Here is an 8,801-nt window from a genome sequence, read left to right as displayed (position 1 = left end):
AGACCCCCCCAGATGGAAGAACCCCACAGCTCATATCTAGACTCTCCAATGCCTAAAAGAATAGCCTAATTATCTGTGTAACCAAATAGAATCATAAATTCTATTATGCTTATTAGGGTATGACCAAAGGCCTATTGATAATTGTCCTCTGTTAACTACCTAGGCTTAAGGCACATGAATCACAGGTTAACTTTGATTGTATCTTTCTCTTCCTTTGTTCAGACTAGTTTCAGGGAATTTGGGGAGGTGGGTTTGGGCACGTATGCTTAGGGTATATAAGGTTTTCACAAAAACTGGTCAGGGTCCTTGGCTAAGAGGAGACTCTGCCTTGGGCCCGCCGGTGTACCAAACTGCACTTCACTATCTGCACCATCCTTATGAGTGAGTTTGTTTCCCGGAACGCATGGCTACAATGGGACTGGTACAGTTCCCAGCTCCATGAAAGCACACTCCTTTCTCCCTTATTTGAAGGCACAACAGCTACTGAGCAAGGACCACAGGAGCCAGACCCCACCCCACCCCCATCGCATGAGATAAGGTGAGAAATACCCCATGTCTCCAGGAAGACCAGCTGCGTCGCCTCAATTCACCGAATACCACACTCCTGGGCGACCAGCTCTGAGCTCTGCGCACCAGCGGGCGCTCCAAGCGCCCTATGTGGGGTCCTCTTTGGGGCGCGGAGGACGCACAGTGAGCTGAGGGCAGGGTGGAGCGCTCAGCCTTGCAAAGAGCCTCTTTGACTCTCACCGACGCAAGACAGGCCGGCGCCAAGCGCAGCCTGGAAAGGTCTCCGTGCTCTTGCCGCAGCAGCTCTGCGCCGGCTGCTCACGGGGTCTCCATCCATCCAGGAGGTGGGCAGGAGGGGAAGGGGGGAGAGGAGGACAGGGAAATGAGAACAGAGGCACGCGTCCCTGGAGCTGAGCCTGGCACAAGCGCTGGGCGCTTTATTTGCAGGACTACATGTAAGCCCTTGGACCTCTGTGCTGGGCACTGCGATTATTCCTAATTTACAGGGGAGAAAACTGAGGCACCGAGACGTGAAGGCCAGACAGGATGGAGCGGCGTCGAATCCCAGCCCAGGCAGGCTGGCCCCGGAACCACATGGAGAACCGGACGCAGAAATGGGATGGGGAGCCCACCAAGGCTCTGGCTGGTTCCTCCGTGTCAATCAAGGAAGAGCAACTGAGTCTGGGATTAAAATCAGGCCTTCTGTCAAAGACTGCCCAACGTGAGACGAGGCAGGGGAGAAGTTTTTAGGAATAACACTCCTACACTCCCTGGGGTGACCTGGAAATGCAGAGGTCTCCAGAGCTATAATGATAATGGGAACAGACCCGTTTCAGCAGAATCCTGAGCTGGAAGACAGCCTCCACTTCTCCTCCAGCCCCTCCCCCGGCAGTGGGGAGGCAGACACACAGGCAGGTCACAGCCCGCCTGTCCCCAGCTTTCTACTGAGAACAAATGCAGTGACTCTGGGCCCAGAGTTTCCCATCTTCATTCCTCAGGAACGGGGCCCTCCCTCATCCGCGGAGCTGGTGGCAGGAGGACCACCTTGCTGACAGCCACACAACTTCAGAGCTCAGAAAGGGACCTCACAGACTTCAGGACCCACTCTCAGACCACCAGCGCATTGTCTCCACTCAGGGGTCACTCATCAAGATCTTTAAGCTGAGATTTAAAATATACATACGAGACTCCACCATACATATTTTTTAAAGTAACAGAACAAGGACATCTATCCAAGGCAAATGGTGAGGCCAGCGGGGTGGGGTGGGAGGAGAGCTGGAGATGAAGGGGATAAGGTAAAAGCACCATCCACGTGGAGCCTGGCTGTCAGTGCCTGTCTCAATCCCGGGCCTCCAGGAATGTGAACACACCTCAGCACCACCAGGCTGGAGGCTCCTTCCGCCTTCCCTAAAGGCACGCCTGTGTATCTCCGGGCTCCAAAGGCCCAGCCTGCAGCCCCTGCAGTGGGAAAGGGACTAAGCAGGAAGCTAAAATATGTGCATTCTTATCAAGGTTATAAATCATGATGTTTCTGAGTCCCCGCTTTTTCACATGTGAAGTGAGGAGACTGGCCTATGCCTCTAAGATTCGTTCTAATTCTAAGGCTTACGAATCTGAAATTAGTGATGACCGTGGGTCCTCTTCAGTTCAGTTTTCTTTTTCTTGCAGATCAGATCTTAGTTCCCCAACCAGGCAGCAAAAGCGCGGAGTCCTAACAGCTGGACCGCCATGGATTTCCCAACACCCTTGGTTTCCACTGCCCTGAAGAAAAGCAGTACTATTTTCAGGTGAGCTGAAACAGTTAGGGAGCCTCAGGCCTCACACATGATAAATATTCTAAAATATTTTCAGAATTGATATTCCTGTTTAAAAAAAGAGAGAGCCCCTATTAGAAAAGGCAAGGAGATATTAGTTCCTCACATGCTGGCTGCTAAACCTCAGAAGATTGCTTTGAGAGCCCTCCATGGACCCCGTGCAGCATCCTCCCCCAGCCCTCCCTTGCGAAACCTCCAACACCTACAGTGGCCTGGAGAGACACTCACAAAGAGCTCAGGTGCGCGGCCAAAGCTGCTGGGAAAAGGCAAAGACTATTCCATATTAGCACTCCCTTCTATTTAAGATCTTTTAATCGACCCTTTCTGATAAATAATTCACCTCATCTTGGCAACTGTCAACTTTAGTAGAAGGGTCAAAGCGTTACCCTTGGGCTGCTGTCGGAGGGAACTTCTCCAGCTGCCTTTGGAGAGGCCTACAGAGGTTCTGAGGCGAGAGCAGTATTTCCCACATGACTAAGAAATGCATTTTTCTGAAGAGACATGGGGTGTCTGCCTGTCACCCTAACCTCCCAAGTGCTTAGGAACAACTACAAGGCATTACCTTCTTCTGAGACGCTCTTAAACAAACAAGGTTCCAAGCGTGTTATTATAAATGAGATGTAACAAGTCTGTCAAAGCAGCTTCTTTAAACTGTCTTGATGCTTTTGAAGCTGCTGAACAGACATTTGCTTAGATCCTTCTGAGGATCTAAGCTGGCAGGGTAGCAGTGAGAACACTGATACTCTGTCAAGTCAAAAGTATAATTTATGTTTCACAGATTAACTTGAGAGGAAATACGATATAAACCAGTGTCTTCCAGTGTCTCAGCAGCCAGGCTCTTCAGAAGGGCAGTCTCTCATGGTAATACTGCACTTAGGCCAATTTCTCATTAAGAGGCCTCAGCCAGGTCATAAGCTGTGACGAAACAAATTTCTTGAATTAGTACTTTAAACCGAGCTGGTGACAAGATGATTAATTCTGTAAAAGAAAGCTGGGGGAGTGAAAGTTATACTTGGTACAAGGATATTCTCCATGTCCTCCTTCCCCGATTACTTCTGACTAAATCCATCACAAAGCCCTCAGTGTGAACACCAGAACCATCACTGCAGGTCTGAATTCACCGTGTCCCCCTGAAAGGTCGTCACCCTTGGGCAGTCTTCCTGAGATCTTGCCTCGCTTTCTTAGCCTCCTCCTTCATGTAGTTAAGAAGCTCCAGTACCCTCAGAGTACAGAGAAATGGAGAGAGAACTTCAGAAGTCTTCCCCCAGATCAAGAGGGCAGCCAAGTTTAGGGGTCTGGACTCCTAAACTCTTCTGAGGCTGGTGTGATAGGGCAGATTTCATGGCCCTGGTGCTCAAATGAGTAGATATTAAGAGAGTTTATCCCTCTTGTTTTGGTCCAGGTAGGATCAGCCTAACTTACCCAGCTGTCTAGTCAAATAGACCTTCCCCAACTCTCTACATCGCTGGACTCTGTAAGTACCAAGGAGAGATGGGAGAAACGGTGGGGGGTTGGGGGCGGTGTGGAGAGGAAGGAAGATAAAACAACGTGACTGTCAAGGGTCAGATGAAACAAAGCCAGCCTGAAGGAGAAGAGGGGAGCTGTCAAATCTACCAGCCTAAGATCTTCAGTCCATTTTAAAACTGACTTAGGCAACTTCTAGTCACCACAGGGGAGAAGGCAATGGCACCCCACTCCAGTACTCTTGCCTGGAAAATCCCATAGGTGGAGGAGCCTGGTGGGCTGAAATCCATGGGGTCGCTAAGAGTCCGACACGACTAGCGACTTCACTTTCACTTTTCCCTTTCATGCACTGGAGAAGGAAATGGCAACCTATTCCAGTGTTCTTGCCTGGAGAATCCCAGGGACGGGGGAGCCTGGTGGGCTGCCGTCTATGGGGTCGCACAGTCGGACACAACTGAAGCGACTTAGCAGCAGCAGCAGCAGTCACCACAGGCAGAGTGAAAAAACTCAAGCTTTGGGCTCCAAATACTTCTCTGCTCACAACTGGGAGGATCAAATAAGACCTAAGGACAAACATCAAGAACCAGAGTCTTTTGATGGCAGAAAAACTGGTTTTCTCTGATACCAGAGGTTTATTGGGCTACATCTTGATTTATGATGATGTTCTTTTTCAAATCCCACAGATATCTGACGCCAAGCCTGCAAAAGGGAAGGTAACTGCCAAGGGTCTATAATGAGTCCAGCGTCTGAGCCCAAGACAGCCGAAAGTGGGACCTTCCAGCAGGGCCAGGTTGTTCCAGCAGGGCCAGGTCAGGGACATTTCCAGGGCTCCCTTCACAGATCCTAAACACTAGACAGCTGGAGATCAAAGCCAGGATCCAGTTATTTATACTCAAATGGGGAAAACCAACTGGGCAGTGGTAAGTAGAGATCTGATTTATTTAAAGGAGAAAAGGAAAGGAAACACTTCTGGATCCAACCAGCAAAAGCTGTACCCAAAGCAAGCCTAAGTACTGAGAGTTACTACTATCTAACATCTTAGCATTCTTGGGCTTCTCCCGTGGCTCAGCTGTTCAAGAATCTGCCTGGAATGTGGGAGACCTGGGTTCGATCCTTGGCCTGGAAAGACGCCCTGGAGAAGGGAACGGCCACCCACTCCAGTACCCTGGCCTGGAGAACCCATGGCGTACAGCCCATGGGTCTCAAAGAGGCGGACACTGAGCACCGTCACTTTCACTTCAACGTCTTAGAAATTGTCAAGCTCAGTCTAAGCGTTTCTGTCCAAAGCAGCATGACGAGACGCACTACTGGTTCTGTGCCCAAGGGCAACACGAAGGGCTGGGACCCCCATCGTCCAGCAGGGCTCCGACTCTCCTCCAAACTGCCCTAACTGTAACCACTTCTCTCACCCTTGCGTGAGGCCTTGGCTGCTTTCCTTCCCTGTAGGCTCTCCTGCGTGCGGCGCTGCTGGGCCAGCAGGTGTGGAGAAATTATCCCTGGGCTTCACTGTTTCTGCAGTGTTATTCTCAGAATGCCCCTTGCAACATGGCCACTGAGAAGCCAAAAAAGGAAGAAGCTGCCCACCCCTGATGAGAACAGCCCACCTAACGGGACGGCCCCAGGCTACCATCAGGTCTATACACTCCTGCGGAGAAAGGAAAGAGAAGCGGGCAGGTCAAGTATCAGAGTACTTACAGAACCAGACACATGAACAGAGGCTCTGCCCTCTCGGGCCCCACACGTGCTGAGGCACTGACAGCGGCTCTGCCCACCCCCACCCCAACACTCAGCGCAAGGCTAAAACCTCAGTCCCCAGGGCAGGCAGACAGCACCGCCTTCCTCGCAGAGCAGCTGCGGATGACCGTCCTGAGGCCTGGAGTGATGAATCCCTTGTTTATCAAGTTTTCATTTGCTCTATCCTGCTTCCTAAGACTTCTGACTCTGGAACTTGAACTAGAAGGTTCAAAACTGACAGAGACCCAGAGGAACGATAAGGAATCAAGCCACCTCGATGCCCTGAATCAGCCAACCTCTGGGGCTAAGGGAAGGTTTCTAGTCTCAAGGCCCTCTCAGTCAATGACCAAATTAAATCATTTAAAAGGGTATTTTCTCTGGTGGTCCAGTGGTCAGGACTCCATGCTTTCATTGCTGAAGGCCCAGGTTCAAGCCCTGGGTGGGGAACTAAGATCCCACAAGCTGTGTGGCAGAGTCAAAAAATTAAAAAATAAAATTGACACTTCCCCAACAAAAATCCTTTTTAAAAAATCTCCAGGTATTGATCAAACCTGGTGATTCTTGCTGAGCAAACAAAACTCTATCGCCAAATCTATTTGCACTGGAATAACCCACTAAAATCTGTTTAGATCAGAAATCTGCTTGGCATGAAAAAAACATAAGCATTTGGGTTACACAGGAGTCAGAGGAGTGGGGAGATGGAGGAGGAGGCTTGCAAAATGGAAGTTTTCAAAGAGACCCTGGAGCCATCGGATTCTGAATGAAGGAAAACACCAGGAGACTCTGAACAAATCTGAAAGAAAATACGGAGCGTTGACTCTGTAAGGAGAAACGCCATCTTAATAAGAACCCTAAGTCTTGAGTTCCAACAAGCAAGTAACTGAACTGGAAGAAGCCATGGGACTGAATAAACACACTGGGGAAGTAAAGCTGGTCTTCTTTTTCTGGCAACAGAATGGCCAGAGCCAGAGAGCTCTGAGTTTTCTAATTGCTTCTCAAGGGAATCCCCAAAGTGGACGGTTGAACTTACTGGTATTAAAGGTCTCTTCCATGAGATAAGAACGTGGCGATTCCTACTCCCACACGCTACTTGTGAACTCCGTCCCATTAAGTCTGTACAGGGACACAGTTCCCATTCTGGGTTAGACTGCCCACGCTGCCTTCATTCTTTAACCTAGAAAGGTTAACGCCGACATCGGAAAGAACTGTCTACCTGACTTTCAAATCTGTTCTGGCCATAACCATCGCTAGAATTGATGAGCAGTCCGTCCTCAGAAAGGAAGGACTGCTCAGCCCGGTATCTCCTCTCCAAGGCCTCTGGCCAGAGCCGCCGAATGACACGCGAACAAACATTACAGCCACTGTGACCTACAGAAGTAGACCGTCCTTTCACAGTCAACCTCCAAATGCGCCGACCTCTGAAGAGGAAGATTCTGACTCATCTGTACGGATCCTTCTCTTTCTTTCTGTTACTGGCCATGTGGCACATGGGATCTTAGTTCCCTGACCAGGGGCTGAATCTGTGCTCCCTGCACTGATAGTGCAAAGTCTTAATCACTGGACAGCCATGAAGAGTCCTATGGATCCTTCTATTTCAAACAGATTAAAAAAAAAAACAACTTTTGAAGTGAAATGGTAAGGGGAACCTATAAAAATAACCACCAGCTATTAGTAGCTAAAATGGCTGCAGCCCTCAGAATTTTCTAAAGCAACAAATAGTCCTGATTACACATAAATATAACCTGCCAGCTCAGCAAGGATGGATCTAGATTCTGAGCAGCTCCGGAATGGCTCTGGGTCAATGGCAATAAAAATGTGTACTGAGGAAAGACCGGGGCAGAAACTCTTTTTGATTTTCTCCAAAGCTTGTGATGCGAGAGACTCCATCTGGGTCCTTCGAGGACACGTGCAGTTAAGAGACGAGGCTGACTCTCCTGGGGCAAGCTCAGTTTGGTAGGAAGGGCAATAATCACCCCTACGGACAACGTGTTTATGCTGCTTTTCTTCTGTAAAATCAAGGTCCTTTGTCCCCAAGCTCACTTGAAGCGGTCATGAGCGTCATTTCCATGCCTTTCCAGTAGAAGTGACTCCCCACAGACCAGAAACAAGGGCTTTCTGGCTCCACGTGGCAGCTGCTGAGTCCACAGAGCCTCTGGCTTTGTGGGCAGGGGACAGGCTCTCCCCGCAGAGAGAGTGGCCGTGCCGTCATGAAGCCCACAGCCTTTCCGAGAGGAAAGTGGGCCTGCAGAGGGCCCAGGGCATGGCAAGTGTGAGGACCAAGTTCTTCCACAAGAGACACCAAGAGCCTGAAATCAGGACCCTGGTTCTGCACACAAAGGGCGAAACTCCTTAACCCCAGGTGAGGGGCCGGGAAAGCAGACTGAATACACACCGAGGTCCTTCACTCCAGTTAGCCAGCGCTGCCATTTATTCAAACCAGAGAAATGGTTCCTTTAGAAAACACTCAAGTGGAAGCAGCGGGGAAAAGCCCAAGCGGTGCTCCCACACTTGTCCACTCTCTCCTCGCACCACCGCAGCGCAGAGCCCGTCCTGGCCCTGCCGCGGGAGACTGACGCCAGCCCCGCAGATGAGCGAGGACCCCACCCTGCCGCCTCCACAGCCTTCTCTCTACCTTTGCTCTGGGAAGCGGGAAAGATCAAAGGAGCAGGCTCATCCATCCCTGCTCCTTTATTACTCTTCTAAAACAAGAGAGCTACACAGAACAGACCGGGAAGAGACTCGGACTCTCTTGTTCGGACTTGACCACTACGAAAGGCCACATATGAGAGCCCAGGAGGGCTGAGACCGTCCAGCAGACGGGGCAGTGAAAGCCAAGGAGCATCGCCAAGAGCTGGTCTCCCGCTCCAGGAGACATGACGGTCCACACGAAGAGGTGAGGCCAGTCCCCAGGGGAGTTCATCAGAGAGGAACCACCGTGTGATGCAGTAGTGCCGTCACAGCGCGCAGACGGAGGAGACGGCCGGGCAAGCGCAGGACTGCTACAACTGACTGGTAGATTACTGAATTACTGCTTAAAGAAGAAAGCAATGATTCTAGACCTTTAATTAGACATGCATGATTCAGAGGTCAGAGTCAGGGCTGAAAACCCAGCATAAGACCCGAGAAGCCCCCAGGGATCTCCGTGCCCGCTCCACTGTGCCCTCCCCACACTTTCTCTCTGCCCAGGATCTGAGACCAGGGGTCCCAGGCCAGCACCCAGCTTGTCCCCAGGCCCACGGAGGCCAGCAAAGCAGAAGGACAGCCAGGGCATCAGGAAGGCAA

At 50.7% G+C, this 8,801-nt stretch overlaps 1 protein-coding gene across 4 annotated transcripts in view; it reads right to left on the bottom strand.

The window, feature by feature from the left end:
- The window catches only part of ZNRF1 (zinc and ring finger 1), an 87,768-nt gene that overhangs the window by 40,171 nt on the left and 38,796 nt on the right, over positions 1–8,801 (bottom strand). The window lies entirely within an intron of this gene.

Source organism: Bos indicus, chromosome 18, assembly GCF_029378745.1.
Source record: "Bos indicus isolate NIAB-ARS_2022 breed Sahiwal x Tharparkar chromosome 18, NIAB-ARS_B.indTharparkar_mat_pri_1.0, whole genome shotgun sequence".
Taxonomy (NCBI): domain Eukaryota; kingdom Metazoa; phylum Chordata; class Mammalia; order Artiodactyla; family Bovidae; genus Bos; species Bos indicus.
The sequence above is the reverse complement of the archived record's forward strand: the minus strand, read 5'-3'. Positions and strand labels throughout refer to the sequence as shown.